Source organism: Electrophorus electricus, chromosome 25 (genome assembly GCF_041902795.1).
Source record: "Electrophorus electricus isolate QZ-2024a chromosome 25, ASM4190279v1, whole genome shotgun sequence".
Lineage (NCBI taxonomy): Eukaryota > Metazoa > Chordata > Actinopteri > Gymnotiformes > Gymnotidae > Electrophorus > Electrophorus electricus.
In genome coordinates this window covers 770,455-789,225 of record NC_137521.1, presented here as the reverse complement: position 1 = coordinate 789,225, position 18,771 = coordinate 770,455, and positions in this window count along the sequence as shown.

Genomic DNA, 18,771 nt, shown 5'->3' with positions numbered 1-18,771 from the left:
GGCAAGGGATGAATGTACCCTTGTTGCAGTGCCTCTTTGATGTACTGTGCCATTATCTGATCCTCCTCTTGGGAGATCGGGTAAACCCTACATCGGGGTGGAACGGCATCACTTTTGAGGGTGATAGTACAGTCCCATTCCCGATGTGGGGGAAATTGCGTAGCTTTCGCGGGGCTAAAGACTTCCTCCAGATCTCTATACTCTGGGGGTGCCCCGAGTCCTTCTCCCGCTTCCGGGCTTTCAACAGAGGTCGACTGCAGTGGCAACGTCCGGTGAGGCAGGCATCGTGTCTGGCATGGAGCTACCCACTCGAGGACATGGTTTTCAGACCAGTGTAGATGGGGGTTGTGAGGCTTTAGCCAGGGGACCCCTAGAGTTACGGGATGCAAGAGGGAGGGAAGGAGGTAAAAGGAAATCCACTCCACATGACCCCCTCTGGTCTCGAGGAGTACACAGGGAGTGACATGGGTTATAACCCCCGCCCCCACGGGTCCTCCGTCTAGCGCCCGCACACTAAGTGGAGTAGGAAGAGAGATGGCCTTTATCCCCAACTTCCTAGCGAAGCCCCAGTCCATTATGTTGCCTGCTGCCCCTGAATCGACTAGATTTGATGTAGAGAGCTGGCGATGCTGATGTTTTACCAAAACTGGTAGCTTGCACACCGATAGGTCTGAAAACTCACTTACCAACTGCGCGCCTTCTCGGTTCAGAAGCTTGCCTCGCATTCCTGCCACGCCCAGCTACATGGGCTCTGTGGGGTTCCCCCCTGGTACCGCGAGGGAATCGTCTTCTCGCTGTGTCAAACCCCGATGCAAAGCCCTGCGCCGCTCTTGTAGAAGGCGATCGTATGTAATCGCGAGACGCACCACCTTGTTCAGGGAGGAAGACTTGGGTTTGCATGCCAATATCACCTGCAGGTCCACTTTCAGTCCGTGCACAAAGGCGTCCTCTATGGCTGGCTCATTCCACTGAGTCCCAGCCGCTAGTGTGTGGAACTCCATGGTGTAGTCCGCTGTGTTGCGGAGTCCCTATCTTAACCTGAGTAGCGACTGCCCGCAAACCTTCCCTTGGTATGGGTGATAAAAAATCGCCTTAAGCTCCTGAATGAAGGAGCGGGGAGGCATTGGCCACGAGAGCGGCTCCCCAGACGCAGGCTTTCCCCGTGAGCCTGGAGACTACAAAAGCCACTTTGGTGTTGGTCAGGCAGGGGGGGCTGATACAAAAAGAAAAGATTGCATTGCACGAGAAAGCCTTCACACCCTTCTGGGTCACCTCCGTATGGCTTAGGGGTCGCTATGATGCACTTCATCTTCTCTGGCATAGATGGGGAGATGGGAGGGGTGACTCCCTGCTCTGTGCCGGGAGTCAAGCTACTGACATGCTGCCCGAGACTCAGAATAAGGGAGCGTATCTCCCCTATCTCCTGCTGTTGCTACTCTAGAGCCGCCTTCTGGGCAGCAAGCAGGTGCACCCACTCGGGGTTATTCACCTCGCTTCCCTTAGGCTGCACATTCTGTGACAGCGGCTAGATGGAAGCGAGAGGCGGGTCAGCAGAAAGGTATTCTTTATTTTCCACTGGAAATCCATGATGGGAACATGAAATCTCAAATACAAAGAGTAGAGGAACTAGTCCTCCTCTAGATAAACACTTATGCGTGGTTTGTCTTGACATAATAGGACCGCTAATGTGCAGCTCTATCTCCTTGGATCTGAGGGTAGAAATGGAGCAGGGAGTGAATGAGAAATGGGTGAAAGCAATTAGTAATCAGGGGATTGTGAACGGGGCAGGTGCAATGAGTAGTCCCTAGCAGGGGTGGGTGTGTCTCCCCTGCTAAGTGGCTGACCAACCGTGACAGTCTGCAGATATAAAAACTAAATAAAAAAAATTGCTGCTTGCATAAGAATTTAACCCCTTCTGAATAATAATTGATTAACCACTTTTTGCTGCAATAACAGCTTTACAGGTTCTCTTGACAGCCATGGCCCATTCTGAAATGACAAATAACGTTTTCAAAACAATATGTAAATATGTCCATACCACTGTATGTTCAGAATAAACTGGCATTTCTCATTCTTGTAATCAAATTGCAAATGTTTAAGCACATAATGTATACACAAATGAATTAGTCCAATTGTCCAGAATTAGCATACCCAGATGCATATATCTTGCTGATCAAAATGGTTATGTTGCAACTTGAATAGTTACACTGCCTGGCCAAAAAAAAGGGTCACCAACTGGATTTAACTAAGCAAATAGGTAAGATCCTCCCATTGGATAATTACTGCATGGGTGATTATGTTCCAGCTTACAACAAGTTATTTAACTCTAACTGATGCTGTGAGTAGCTTCTTATTTGTTAAACAACCATGTCGAAAGACATATCCTGTGGTCATGGAAAAGATGTTAATCTGTTTCAGAAGGGTCAAATTATTGGCATGCATCAAGCAGAGAAAACATCTAAGGAGATTGCTGAAACTACTAAAACTGGGCTAAGAACTGTCCAATGCATTACTAAAAAGTGGAAGGATAGTGAGGAAACATCATCTTCAAGGAAGGAATGTGTTCGTAAAAAAATCTTGAATGATCGTGATCGGCGATCACTTAAATGTGTGGTGAAATCAAATCATAGAAAAACAACAGTAGAACTCAGGGATATGTTTAATAGTGAAAGTAAGAGCATTACCACATGCACAATGTGAAGGGAACTCAAGGGATTGGGACTAAACAGCTGTGTAGCCTTAAGAAAACCACTTGTCAGTGAGGCTAACCAGCAAAAATGGCTTTAACTTTCTAGGGAGCATAAAGATTGGACTCTGGAGCAATGGAAGAAGGTCATGTGGTCTGATGAGTCCAGATTTACCCTGTTCCAGAGTGATGGGTGCATCAGGGTAAGAAGAGGGGCAACTGAAGTGATGCACCCATCATGCCTAGTGCCTACTGTACAAGCCTGTGGGGGCAGTGCTATGATCTGGGGTTACTGCAGTTGGTCAGGTCTAGGTTCAGTTGGTCAGGTCTAGGTTCAGTTATGTGCCCAAAGAGTGAGGTCAGCTGACTACCTGAATATACTGAATGACCAGATTATTCCATCAATGGATTTTTTTCTTCCCTGATGGCATATTCCAAGATCACAATGCCAGGAATCATTGGGCTCAAATTGTGAAAGAGTTGTTCACGGAGCATGAGACATAATTTTCACACATGGATTGGCCACCACAGAGTCCAGACCTGAACCCATTGAGAATCTTTGGGATGTGCTGGAGAAGATTTTGTGCAGTGGTCCAAATCTCCCATCATCAATACAAGATCTTGGGGAAAAATTAATGCAACTCTGGACAGAAATAAATGTGATTGCAGAAGCTTGTGGAAATGATGCCACAGCGAATGCATGCCATAATCAAAGCTAAAGGTGGTCCATTGAAATATTAGAGTGTGTGACCTTTTTTGGCCAGGCATAGTATTATTATTAGTTACATTTATATAGCACCTTTCTCAAATTTAAGGTCGCTTTTTACAAATATCGTTTTTTTTTTTTTTACCCCCCTCCCCCCCGATGAGAAGCAGTGGCCAATTTGCACACAGCATACTCTCAATCAGAAAACACAGCCCCCTGGGGGACTGCACTGGGTGCAGGGAAAGAGGTTAGAATTAGGACAGAGCACCAACCATCACTAGACATACATGCACACCTTTATATATATATATATATATATATATATATATATATATATATATATATATATATATATATATATATATATATATACCTCCATGTTTTTGGATAGTGGGTTGAAATCAGAGAGTGGAGAAAACCCATGCAGACACTTGATGATTTCATGCAATATACTGTTATGGCATTTACACTCAAAAATGCTCCTGCCACATTCCATAGGCTTGTTAACACCATGTTAGGAGATATGCCTGATTGCTCAGTGTATTTGGATGACCTTGCAGTATTTGCCTGACTAGTCAACTCATGTACAGACATTGTACATCTTGTTCCACTGTTTAAATGTCTAGAGGTTTCTCTCAATTTGAATCTGGTGAAGTGTGAGTTCATACAAGCCAGCATTTCCTATGTATGAGAACAAGTCGATGGTGGCCAAGTTCACCCATTGGATGTTAAGATATTTGCTATTGTAAATTTCACAATTCTGACTACACATTGTGAGTTATGAAAATGTTTAGGTATAGCCAGTTATTATCAGGGATTCTGTAAGAATTTTTCTACTGAGTTTGAATAAACTGCTTAGTCCTTCTGTTCCTTTTTCTTGGTTTTCTACATATGATCATGCATTTGATAGCATCAAAGTGCTTTTATGTAATAATCCTGTACATGTTGCTCCTGATTTTATCACACCTTTTAAATTATAGGTGTAGCTGGTTCTGGTGCAATACTCTCACAAGATAATAGTAGTGGAATAGATCACATTTGTGCTATTACTCACATAACTTCAACAAACATCAGGTGAACTATTCCACCATTCAGACAGAAGCCCTAGCCTTGTTTTTATCACTGCAGCACTTGTTTATGTTGACGCCATCATTATGCCTATCATTGAATTCATTAACAACAGTCCTTTCATATTATTTATCCATAACCAATATTTGATGCACTGGGCCCACCTTGCTCAGGACTACTGGCTGGGTAAGATACAAAAATGTGGTTGCTTATGCATTGCCCTGTTCGTGATTACAGTACAGATGAATGAGTTCACAAAGATACCTTTGCTCTCTTTTGGGGGAGCATGTTATGTGCCAGTGTGGTACATGTTTCTTTTTTTCTTTTCTCTTTCTCTCCCTCTCTACCTAATCAATCACAGGTGGGTATTGTGCCAGCTAATGGATGCAGTCCAGGTATACATGAAGGACACCCAGATTTACCAATGGGATGTGTTGGTTCCTGAAGGTGGTAGAACCTTTTGTTTATAAGTGACGCTGAGAGCTGAACTGGAGAGGACAGATGGAGGATGATTTGTGGAACACTAGATATTTATGCGCATGGGGTATGCTTGATATGAAGAGTGTTATGAGTATTGCTGGCATGGTTTTGCTGTTAGTTGGTTACCACATTTTAGACACATTCTAAAATGGGATGTCAAGAGTGTTACTGGCAAGACTTTGCTGTAGGAACTTTAGGATCTAGCCCCCTCCCATTTAATTGCTTTTCCGCTGGTACCCCACATCAATTTTCTTCAGACTTGTGTGGACAGGTAAGCACTGGCTCACCTTTACATGTCATGTTAGGAAGTACACTTTAGTTTTGAACAGGGTGAGATTGGAAGGTTAGGCAGATTAGTCGTGTTTATTTCTTTCTTTTCTTTGGCACCTTCCACAGTCCACCAGGCTCCTTTGGTCCTGCACACACTTCCATATAAGTGTACATATACATGCTCAGTGCTTGTTTAAAGTAAACACAATGGCAAAAAGAGTGATTCATGCCCTTGGTCTCCATATACCATGTTACTAATCTCACACATCTATATGACCATCCTATCAGAGAATATAACACTCCCATAAAAGCCAAGCATATGCAGAGCTCGTGATACAATTGACTGCCACACCTTTATTTCAGTCTAAACCACCGAATTCTGTAGCTCCTTTAAAGAGATGGATGGCTCTTTGTGGCTTCTCTCATACATCCTCTTCTTTGGACTGGATATTCTATATCCTCAGCACTAATCCAACAGTGGGATGCTGACTGGGATATCCAAACACAGATATTATTTTACAGCCTCATTTTCACAGCTTTCCTTCAAATTCACAGTCTGATTCAAGATCCTCGAATTTAAGAGAGTCTTTATCCAGAAAAGGTAAATTTTTAATTATTCACAGGTAGAGGCCAATTGTAAACCAATTATGTCCTTGTTAGGGTTTCATTTGCGTAAATGTCTTGCACAGCATGTGATGATGATTATTAATGCAAACAGAATTAGTATTCAACCAATACATTTTTAAATGAATTTATTTTGAGGGTCAGTCTAAAATACAACAATATACAAAATATAATGCACTTTTCTTTTTTTGCTGACAAATCTGTTGACAAATAAGACTGGATTACATTAAAAAGTTTAATCTGCTTAAGTGTCATTTGTAATTTGTTAGGGAACTGAATATTTTTGTATATATATATATATGTGTGTGTGTGTGTGCGTGTGTGTGTGTGTGTGTGTGTGTTCTCTGGTGCTGAATAGATATGTAGAGGATTAGTTACATGTGACACATGCAAACACACATATTCAAATCTATCTATCTATCTATCTATCTATCTATCTATCTATCTATCTATCTATCTATCTATCTATCTATCTATTTAATCATACTCCTGCACTGAGTGGTCACTATACCAGCCACTGACATGCTTTTTTGATTTAAAAACCTTACAGCATCCCAACACAAGAGCAATTTATATTGTACAGATATTCAGAAAACTAAGACATGTGATACATAATTAAAGCATTGCAAGGTGAGAGATGATCTTGGATTGAAGGAGTGGAGGAACTTGGTGGCTTTAGGCTGTATTGCCAATTCCAGTGAGAAATGTTAAATGTTAGAGAGAAGTTTGAAATGGTCAAACTCTTTCATTTTTCATTGCCTCCAGCTCCATCTATATGCTATTGCGCCTGCCTTCCTATGCCCATAAATGCAATGAGTGAGATTTTATTAGTTAAAGATACTTTGAGCAGGTACAGCACCACTATGGTCATGAACTTGATTGCCAAGGAGCACACATGCAGTCATGCTGATAGAAATATGTACATTGATCTGAATAAGAGTGTCTGCCAAATGCTGTAAATGTATTATATCTATAATTTATTAGAAAAAACCTACACTGCACATATACTCACTGGTTACTTTAACAAGCTATTATGTGGAACATTCCCAATACACCTGTGACACTATGGCATGGTATTGGATAAGTATATTAGGCATAGCAGGGTTATTGGAGTTTATAGATATGTCATTGTCAGCACTGGGTTGAGGTTCTATTCCAACTGAGGGCCTGTTGTCTTTAACTATACCTCTACTTACATTTATCCAAAGTAACTTACAGTTATGTACAGAGTACAACTTGAGGGCTAAGGGCCTTGCTCAGGAGCCCAACATTGGCAACTTAGTAGTGAAGAGGGTTAAACCAGCAACCTCCCAATTACAAGGCAAGTACCTTAACCACTGAGCTACCTCTGCCCCTACCTACAGTTTAAGGTTGACAGGTATATGATGGTACCTGGCTTATCATCCTCTGTCATTCTGCCTTGATGAGCAAAATGTTATAGGACTTGGCTGGAGAGATGTTCCTAGATTTTAGAAGATGGTGATCAAAAGTTTGGATGAGGCATGAGGCAGAATATGACAGAACTGTGACAGAATTCCTTAATGCTCAACTCTGAAACCAAGCATGAAATAACAAACAGGGCTGCCTGCAGCCCCAGGGCAGGACTGTGTTTGCTAAAGGGGAACACTAGAGGCCAGAGGACCACAGGACTCCTCCTGTGGTCCTCTGGCCTCTAGTGTTCCCCTCTAGCAAACACAGAGGGGCAGGACCAGAGGACCAGCAGCCAGGCCTGTAAAACCCATGTAGCCAGAAGGCTGGAGCAGCCACAGGCAGTGGGGCTGAAGTGGCTGGAAATGTGGACAATGTACCTGCAGAAGCTGCAGCCACAGACAGTGGGGATGAAGTGGCCATGGCTGTGGGCTGCAGGGCTGGAGCAGATGGAATCATGGGCAACTGAACAGGTACTACTGAGCCTGAGCTTGCACCTGTCCCAGGTAATGACATGAAACAATTCGTCAATATGATCAGAAAACCTTACCAGATGTCCACCAACGGATGCCCTTGCACAGTATCTGCTCTACTGCTAGCTTCCCCAATAAGTACTCTTGATCAATGATAACCAAGCCATGGGGTGTACTCTTAAATAGCACTGGCAATGAAGAGACAAAAACACACTTATTTACACTACAATAAAACATGAAATTTAAAGGAGAAATAAGGATATTTCCCAATCACAATGAGAATTTATTCCTGCAGTGTGAGGAGGATTATTCTTCCTTGTGCATCAGCTTTGGAGCTGGCTGAAGTGTTCTGGTGTGCATACAGCTGGGATTGGTAGAGCCACAATCTGAGTCATTATTATGTTCTTGTTAGGTTGTGTAGGTGAAGGAGGGGAGGTGGGAGGCAAGAATTCTTTATTAAGAATAATCCAAAAATCTTTGTTAATAGGTCAGTCCAAGATCAGACCTAGAAAGATAATTAAATGGGAACACCTTATGAAGTTCCCAACCAAAGCAGACAAGACTACAATGAATTAATAAAATGAACTAATGAGGGGATAATATGAGACTGCCAGTAAAGAAATCTTTTCTGTTGTAAAACACTTGATACAAATAAATTTGAATTTCTATAATAGATGGGCTTTTGCAAGCACTAGCCAGACAACAGTATGTTTGAACTGAAAGAATAATTTGTTCCTATGTATCCATTTTACATTTGTTTTCTGAACTACCTTCAAACATCTGCTATTTTTAACTGGTTTTACAAACTTTTAATGTGATTTTTGAACATATGAAACAATGTCTGGAAGTTAGCCTTCTTTCATATTATACTGTACAGTAGTGTTGCTCTGTATATTTTCTGTATGGGACTAGCTGTAATTTATAGGATTATCTGAAGTAATACTTCTGAGCTCCTGTATACTACCCCTTCTTCCTGAGCCAGCACAGTAAAATGATTAAAGGGACTTAAAATCACTTTCTCACCATGGCCAAACATACCAGAAGGAGAATTGCATTGTACAATACAAATAAAGGACATTGCTCTCTGTCTGGGAGAATGCTGCCTAGGTTAATAGCTTTTTATATGCTGGGATAGGCCCAAATCTGACACAACAAAAGCAGATAAATGATAGTGCACGCCTTTTAAAAATGCAGCGTAGAGGCACATGGTGCAGAGGCAAATAGTTTTCCTGGATCACAGATCCATTAAGGGGCCATGGTGTACTGTCTTTCACCAGTTGCATTTATAGTCACACCACTATTCAAGAGCTCTGAGACAGGTGCGGCATACTGTAATGGCTCAGGCAAGCATGCATGTGCAGTATCCTCATTGATATCAACTGTGTTTTCAGAGACTCACAACCGAAACATTGACACTGTCAAAACAAGGACACAGCAATACCTCTGAGGGAGTAAGCATCTCTCTCTCTCTCTCTCTCTCTCTCTCTCTCTCTCTCTCTCTCTCTAATTTTCTATCTCTCTTTCACAATTACTCAGCAACATTTTAAACAATAACAACTCTAATCCAGCAACTTGTATTACTCACTGCTTACCTTTTTCATAGATTCTTCAGTTCATTAAGGTTGAATGAGGACACATCTAGCACCTTGCATCTATTTATGAGGTCCATAAGGTTTCTAATTATGAAATTTGTGTAACGGCCCCAACCTCCCTGTTTTTCACTGCTGTTGGTCTAGAGTAGAGTTGGCCTGTGCAGAGTGGAAGGTGAGAATGGAGTGTTTTTGGCTGTGCTTTTGGCCCTGTGTTTCGCTCATTTGTCCTGGACCACTGGCTTAATAATTACACCTGGGAAGGGCAGGTAATGGGTCGTATCCACACAATTACGACTGCCTGCCAAAATAGCCATTTGTCTTTGTCACATGGAGCTGGTTTAATTGGAGTTATTGGAGCAGTGTTAGGTGGTGACACTGAATGCTGCTTAGTCTGACAAAGGTCATGTTCATGGCCAAGTCTTTGGTACTGTTCCTGTAAGTGTGTATTTCATACTACAATCAGACTAGCCACTGTAGCTAGTAAGGCAATGTATAATCACAATATGCCAAAGTTACAGTGGATAATACCAGATTAGCAGTTTAATGCATGGTATACATTTTCCATGAAATAAATTATACCATTCAAAAACTCAGAAAGCTGAACCAGAAGGTACAAAATGGCATATATGCAGGGGCACTGGACTGCGAGTAATGGTGGACCTGACTACCTGGAGCCCTCCATTGAAGGGGAGCTGTCCAATAGCCTTGGAAATACATTGATTTCAGTTTTTACACTGAAATCAATTTATAAATAAGAAATAAATATAAATCAGAGATAAATAAAACCAGATCAAATGGGTTCTATTGCATATTGTTTCCTTTAATCTCTTCAACCTCTACCCCCTGCCTCAAAGCAAAAATAGTTTGATCTTCCTGTACAAAGATCTTCTGTGTAATTTCTATGCTGTTGACTAGAGAACAGTTAACAATTCAGATCTGGTTAAAAGTAAACCAAAATCAAGATTTCAGTAACAAAATTAATGGAAAAAGTGAGAGAAAGCAAAAGGAAGGCAAGCAATTTCTGACCCATTTCTTTCAGAAAACAGATGAGCCAGAACTGTACCAAACAGTAAAGCTAACTAGCAATTAGACCAATTTGAGGTCATTTATAAAGAGAAAAAGTGGATAAAGAATTGCATTCAATGTAATTATTTTTTAAATAGTTAATATAATAGTCATTTTTTGCTGACATAACCAAATGAAGTTAGCCAGCCCAGCAATTGTTGTAAAACCCACACTGTTACTTCCAAAAGCATCCACAGTCAATGAGGGAGAAAAAGAAGGAACCTCTTCCTTTTCTGATGATTATCCCTTAAATGCATACCAACCAACTACATAGAGAAATACATTATATATTTTTTTGTTTATTTTTTTTCTTGGGGGCTGGACAAACTACTGTGCCCAGCACCCAACATTTGATATATGTCCCTGCATATGTCCCAGGGACATATGTTCAGGATTCTCACAAAGACCTTCCTTGTGTGCAACAAAACAACATTTAACGCCTGTGCTAAGGGAAGATGACCTGTTTGAGTGGGCCTTACTCTTTTCAGAATGGGTTGGGTTCTGCTCTTGATCACTACAGATGAGACTGACTGGAAGAGATTGATTTCAGACATGAACTAACCATGCATGTGTTCTTCTATAACCTTGGCAGAGGCATAACAGCAATACTATTGATTTTTGGCTCTAGGAAATAACTTTGGGGAGGATATTTATTGTGCAGTCACTATTCCAAAGCATACTTTATGTCTCTCAAGTACTTTACAATGTGACAAACTATAACAAACTAAAAGTAGAAGATAAGAGTATTGACAAGATTCTTTCTGCCTATTGTGAATGTATAATTCTACCATCTGAACTGTTCACTTTTGATGAGCTCAGCTGCATGTATATAGTAGTATATTTTCAATATCTTACTGCCAGGCAGTGGCAAAAAACATGGTATATGTTCTGTGTAAATGGAGTGATCTTCTTTAATGTCCTCAGAATCATTCACACTGTTCTGTTCTCTCTACCCCAGTGGGAGGAAATATCTTCAGTGATGGCAGACGCAGACATCAAAATTCTTTTTCCTTGAAAGTCACCTTCTAATGTAGCAGCTTTGTGGAGAGCTGCCCAACAAAGCTGCCAGGTATTACGGAGTTTTAATCTTGCTTAATCTCCCTCGGGTTTGAGCCAACCGTCCACTTTCCATGAGCTGGAATTTTTATGATTTGCAATGCACGTTTACGATACTGCTTCATCTTCACTGACTACTTCTGCCATAAAACTGACCCTCCCATGCTTCATTAGCACAAGAAGGAGCTGCAATCTACAGCTAAATGCTGTAAAGGCAAAGGTGTCACCTGAATTTCTTCATTTAATACCCAGCATGGTTTGTGAGAGGCATCTGAAACACATTGCACTTTATCAAATCTTATTGGACTTAAAATTGGATTTTTTATCTTAGTATCTATTTTAGTTTTAGAAACTCTTTTCTCTTAGATAATTAGAAGTTGTAGGGCATTGCTATGTATGCAAAACCATAACCTGATACACAAATAACATAATTCATGCATAATTTTAACCTCTCCCTTCCATCGTTATCCACATTTCAATGAGTGACATTTGTAATTTGCATTCTAACTGCACCCACTCTCAGTTACTGTGTAAGTAAGTAAATAAGTATATAAATAATATAAAGACTTTCCAAACAAGGAAAGTTTGAGTGTGCAACTAAAATGTCCACGATGGAGACAAATATTGACAATTGTTCTTTTGATAAACCATTAATAGCTTGTCTGTGACCATATTCTCAGACAGAAGGATCAACAATTTTCTTTTCATTTAGTCAAGGAAGGGTCTCAATCTTTTACTTTGTCAATATTTCAGTGGTATATTCTGGCAAATAAGAAGTAACTTGGCTGGTTCCCCAGAAATGTGTCTTTTTAAAGCTGTGTTGTCTGTTTTTTACCCTCATAAACCTTTCTGGATATGCAGGGTGCATCCTAAAATTTTCAGAAGTAATTTTAGAATCAGTTCTGAACACCATATTTCTCATTTGTATTGTATAACTGATTTGTATAGGTCCCAGTAATCAGCTCATTTGTTTGGTTTGGTATAGGTTTGATATTTCAAGCGTCCATAAAAATCTGTAACAGGACTGCAATTACATAAATGCAATCAAGGGTACCATGGAATAATGTATACCAAATTAACACAGTAAACAAATAGTATACTGCATTAGACATACATTCACATGTGTGCATGAGCGAATACACACACACACACACACACACACACACACACACACACACACACACACACACACACACACACACACACACATAAATAAAGAAATAAATAATGTAGGGGCTGTGCCAGGGAAATGGTTCTACAGTACTGCATTATTTCAGAGGAGATTTATGCATGCTACTAATAGGTCAGCCTGAAATATATAGACTATGTGAAATGTGGGTGGGGATTCAGCCAAGCAAAGATCATTTGAAGCTGCTGTTTTTATATGTAAAAGGGTTATTTTAATGGCTTTTGAAACCTACCTGGGTTTTTGCATATAGACATACATTATACACTAATTGTAATGAGTGTGGCTATTGGATAGATTGTGGTACCTAGATGGAGTTATGAATTCAGAAATATATGCACATAAATTATTCTGCAGAGACAACATATATTGCAGATTCCTGAGCATGAGAAATTTGTAGAAGGAACAGCCTCCATCCCAGCTAATATATTTTCTTTCACAGCCATCATTCTATTTACTCTAATATATGCAGCACAGACCTGATAGAAACCTGCTTCCTGAATAGAATTCCTTCATTCATGTACATTCTCTTTATAAGTCTTTGACTATGAATGTGTATATATATATGTTTTTAGGCACGGTCTTGCATTGTGAAATACGTAAGGTTGTAGAAGGAAAAGCAAGTTTTGAGTGTACAGTGGTAGTGGTAGAGCAGTGGTAGCTCAGTGGTTAAGGTACTTGACGTGTAAGCAGAAGGTTGCTGGTTCAAGCTTGCTGCTGCCAAGTTACCACTGTAAGGCCCCTGAGCAATGTCCCTTCACCCTCAATTGCTCAAATTGTGCTCAGTCATAATTATTAGTTGCTTTGGATAAAAGCCTCAGCTAAATGCCATAAATCTATCTATATATCTGTGAAAAAAAAAAAAAATCCATGTGCCTAGAACACAGTTCATTCAGTGTTTGTGTTTCTGAACAACCTTGAATTTGAACTAAGATACAAAGCTAAGTTAACTGAGAACTTAAAGATTGAAGGTAGCTTTATTAAGCTCTCTAGAGCAAATGAGCTCTAGATTTGAATGTGTGTGTTTGGGATAGAGGGAGATAGAAAGACATTAAGTATAGAGCCAATGCTCTGAGTCACTCTGCTCTGAAAAACTGTTATATTGTTTCAGAGTTCTCAGGAACTGATGATGAAAGAACTAACTAACTAGAAAAATAAATGCGTTTTCATACAATTAGATTAAACTGCAGATGCAGTGTGATTTGTTACTGCAAGCACTGTAAACTAGTTGTTTTCACATTCACACTTTAGTGGTTCATGTTAAAACTTGGTACTGTAGAAGCTTTGTGCAGCTTGGAGTAGACTGAGGATCCATGCCTGAGTTCACCTGTACAAGCTGGGAGTTTGAACATGATTCCAGTTGACCTGTGGTATGGCTAAACCATTCCTGGATCTGTTCTCATTCACAAAGCAAAACAACAAGAACATGTGCTATGGGTGACTGTAATGTGACAGCATAGCTATTGGTGAATAAACACAGGTTGTTCACTGGTGTTTCACATTTTGTACCATAAGCAGCAGTGGGAAAAGGAGGAGGTGAATTGCCTTGTTGAAATGATCTGTATCACAAGCATCAGCATGTGCCATTTACTCTTGGGCACATTTTGGCATTAGCAGCATAAAAACAAAACCAGTGCAAAGAAGAAAAGTGCATGGAATTCTTATTTTTCATAGTACACTGGACAGGCTCCTATTGAAGATGAAAGTTGCAAATGTGCTGCAGTTTGGCTTGAATTGTAAACAGATCCACTGGTGTCTTGTCCAAGGAATGTGATGTCACAAAAGCCAAACCCTACTTATAAGGAATTGCAACAATTTAATTTTAATTTAATTTATGAAAATATATATATATATATTTTGGGAGTTTTCATTCTTTTATCTTGAGATCATCTTGAAGTGACCACAAAATGTTTTTTTCGGCTCTTGTAGTTATGTATCTCTCTCTCTGTTATGTATTTCATACATGCCTTTCCTTCCCCTTGTATGTGTAGGTCATTTTATTTGTATAGGTGAAAGACACACACACACACACACACACACACACACACACACACACACACACACACACACACACACACACACACACACACACACACACACACACACACACATACTTTAATAAGCCTCTTGTTTCAAATGTGAGGGAGCCAAACACTGGGCTTCCTATCCACATTATTTTTGTTTAGCTCATTTTAATCAGAATCAAAATTTGTTTTAAAGTACAGTAATACAAAGAGCTCCTCAGTGCCTTGTGTTTAGTATTACTTTCATGATTTTACATGACTTTTAAATAGCTGTTATGAATAACTGCATCTGTTATGTTGTTCATGTTCTGTGTATTATTTTGCATCACTTTATATACAATGTATATTATACTGTCACTATATAAAGCTTTTGGATAAACTTGAATAGTGAATAAACTAGAGTTTTGTAACATTGAGGAGGCAGAGCAGGATGTGGGGATGAGTTGTGTCACACAGAAATATAAGTTTATTAACACACAACCAAGATGAGGTAGCTCGCTATCGGGGTTAAACATCGACAACACTAATGATTAGACAAGACCTTAAATACACACACAGCAACAATGGAGAATGAGAAACAGGTCTGAGACACAGGGAGGGCATAGCCCTACAAATGAACATGCACACACATACACATGCACACACATACACACACACGGAGGCGTCTGGGAGGAGGGGCAGTATCGTGACAGAGCTCCTCCCCAATGGCAGGACTCCCGAGGCAGGAGGACTGAGCGACCTGCTACGGGCCAGCATGAGCAGAACAGAGGGCGATGACAGACACAGGGACGGACACACTAACAGGAATGGGCACAGACACAAAGGAGGACAAAGAGATCGGAACATTAAGTGTGACAGGGACAGGCATAGTGACAGGGACAGGTTAATGCACAAGATTACACAAAAGATAGTAAAAAAGTCCCCAGCAGGGGCCCCAGCCAGTCCCCCTGTCGTCGGATGGGTTGGAGTCCAACAAGCCTGGGGGAGATTGTTCCTCGCCGTTTTGAATAGCGGTAGCTGTTCTTGTTTTGGTGTACACATTTCAGGGAGCTCACCAGCTGCTTTGCCTGTGCCTGGGGTAGGCTCTGGTGCTGCTTCCTTTTTACCTCTATGAGGTTTAGGCATGGGTGCCTGAGTTCTGGGGCTATGTGCCCCAAGGGAGGGAGTGTCCTCATCAGACGACGGTGATGCCTCCTTGAAAGTCATATGGGGCTTCTTGTTTGCTCGAGAGCGGCACCGCCCTGGGCGGAGCCTTGGGTGGGACCTTAGGTGCTAGAGGCTCGTCTGCAGACGTGGTGTCACTGACAAAGTGGTGTCACTCCATCCTTATGGAGAACCTCCTCCTCCTCCATCGACGGATCCTCTTCATGGTCAAACTCTGAGTCCAACTGCAGACTAACATCACTGTACTCCCCATACCATCCATAATCCGCATAGCTCTCATAGTAATCCCTGGCGGGGTAGCAGGACCCAGCGGAGTTCACTCCAAGTACTGGTCATCAACGTACCTTTCCTAGTGGTCCAACGTAGGTCTGTAGGACTCTGCAAGCAGTTGATTGACTCCGCAGAGTCTGACCCTGGACCATACCCAAGGCCCCACAAAATTCTCCGTTGGCCTTCTCCCCTGCTGTGGGAGGATAAAGTGTGCCCAGTAGCATGGAGGGCTTCCCTGTGAGGGCTGTGGGAGAGCATTTATGTCCTTTGTTCCCTCTTTTTGCTTTTTGTCCCAGGCATCTTTTGGTGGTCGATGTTGCTGTAACGTTGAGGAGGCAGAGAAGGATGTGGGGATGAGTTGCATCACACGGAAACATATGTTTATTAACACACAATCAAGACAACGTAGCTCACAGGTATCGGATTTAAACATCACCTTAAATACCTTCGACCTTAAATACACACACAGTAACAACAGAGAATGAGAAACAGGGAGGGCATAGCCCAACAAACAATCACGCACGCGCACACACACACACACACACACGGAGGCGTCTGGGAGGAGGGGCCGTATCATGACAAGTTTACATTATCGGTGTATTATCATGTACTTAGAGACCTCACAGAATCCCAGTAAGGACAATTTTACTGATACAAAAATAAATAAATATATTTTAATAAACACATAACTACCTATACAGCTAGTGAACTATAGCAACTTTAATGTGTTATTTTCACAAATCATAAAAGTATCACCACTGTCATAATCAATAATAGGTCATGCACAAAATATTGCATTCTTGCCATATTCTTACACACTCATTTACATTCACATGGTGCATGCTAACATGATGTCACACCTCTTGCTGTACTAGTGCATAAAGTGTTGCTAGCATGCACCCTGGCAACACCCCTGTGCACCTGTTACCATTTAGATCTGAGTTTACACTCTTGAGTTTACACGCTCTCATCCCACACTTGAGTTCTGATCCCTTAATTGTGTTTACCTGTTAGTCTGTTTCTAGGACTTTGGCTTTTGGTCATTCACTTTGGATTTTTGGATAACCTTTGACACACCTCTGGCCACAATGTGGTTTTTACTGACTTACTGTTTTGCCTCTGACAGTCCTGTTTGCTTAGATTGTTTCTTTTCATGATTATTGCCTGGCATTTTTTCATTAAGCTTCTCTGCAGCATTTCTTGTTTTCGTGACGCATGCAGAAAGGCAGAAGGATGTGCATAGCTTATTTGGTTTGTCACTTTAATTTGTTGTGGAGGGCACCAGGAAACAAAGTTCCAGTGTAGCTACATGTAATATTGGGGGATAATGGCTATAATATTTTGTCTATTATATTTTCTATAATACCAATTAGAAAAATTGCATAGGAACAGTTTTCATAGTTTGTATATGTTTACTGTGTACCAGAACAAGATTAACATAATATTGGCATACTGTTTGTGAGTGTTGAGCTGATAAAGGTTAATTAAGCACTGCAGTGTTGCTGGGTGTTCTAAACATATCAGTGTCACTGCTAGGTTGTGGTTTGCAGTGGTTCTCTGGTCAGATCATTAAAGAAAAGCACGACACATTAATAAAGCCCATGTCTAACAAAAATTATGATTGGCAACTGGCATTTTACTAAATAATGAAGGTGGTGCATTGAAAAAAAACCTATTATTTAAAGTCATTCTGTATATTTGAATCAAATTCATGATTGGATGTGATCAAAATTGGATGTGATGTATATTATTGAACAAATCATGAATGTGCTGTTTGTTTCTGTTGTCATCATACATTTTACACATAATAATAAATTATGCCTCTAGCGGGATGCCATATCTCAGTGAATAATTTATTTTATTATTTGATAGAATTCAGCTGTTAATGGTTGTATTCTGGAGTTGGCTATTTTGATTTAAAGGTGTTGGTGCATGAAGCCTGTAACTGTAAATGAGGCCTTCAATTTTCCATGATTAGTGTTTTAAATGTTAGTACTAAAGCTTATGATGATGAAAATTGTATATCAATAAAGACAGTTTCTGTTGTCAGTTTATAGCAGTAGCAGACGCTGAAAGTGGGTGTTAAAAGGCAGTAGTAAACAGGCCTTTGTATTTTGCTGTTTTGTGCAGAAAGAGAATACATAATGACTGTAATAGAGGCTCCAGGTGGAGTCGCAGAGTCCTAGTTGAGCAGGTGTTCTGATACTCTTCTACACAAAAGCAAATAACAGTTGAAGTAGAAAACCAATTTGTTTTATTGCAGTAAAACCAATATTAATGTATTCTATAGGCAACATCCTTACAGGCTTCAGAGTAAAACAGCAGCTCACTGGCATCGCTTAAGTGTATCACAGATAAAGGATGCAGAAATGGACATAAAAGAGCATGCGTGTGGGGAGCTTTCATCTGAGCAGGGAAATACAAGAAAATACTGGAGCAGTTGCAGGGAAGCATGGTTCTTTGTAAAGACTACACACCAGAAATATTCATAGACAGGATAATAACTGATGTAATGAATTGCAGACATTCGCACTGCAAATTTGCTGCTGAGTACAGGTGGGCGATACCAGAATTTACATGTCAATATAACATCAAGTATTTTTAGGGCAGTATTGGTGGCACTAATATTCATACCTCAGTACAATATTCATATTCAATATTCACATTCCTGCTGAGCAA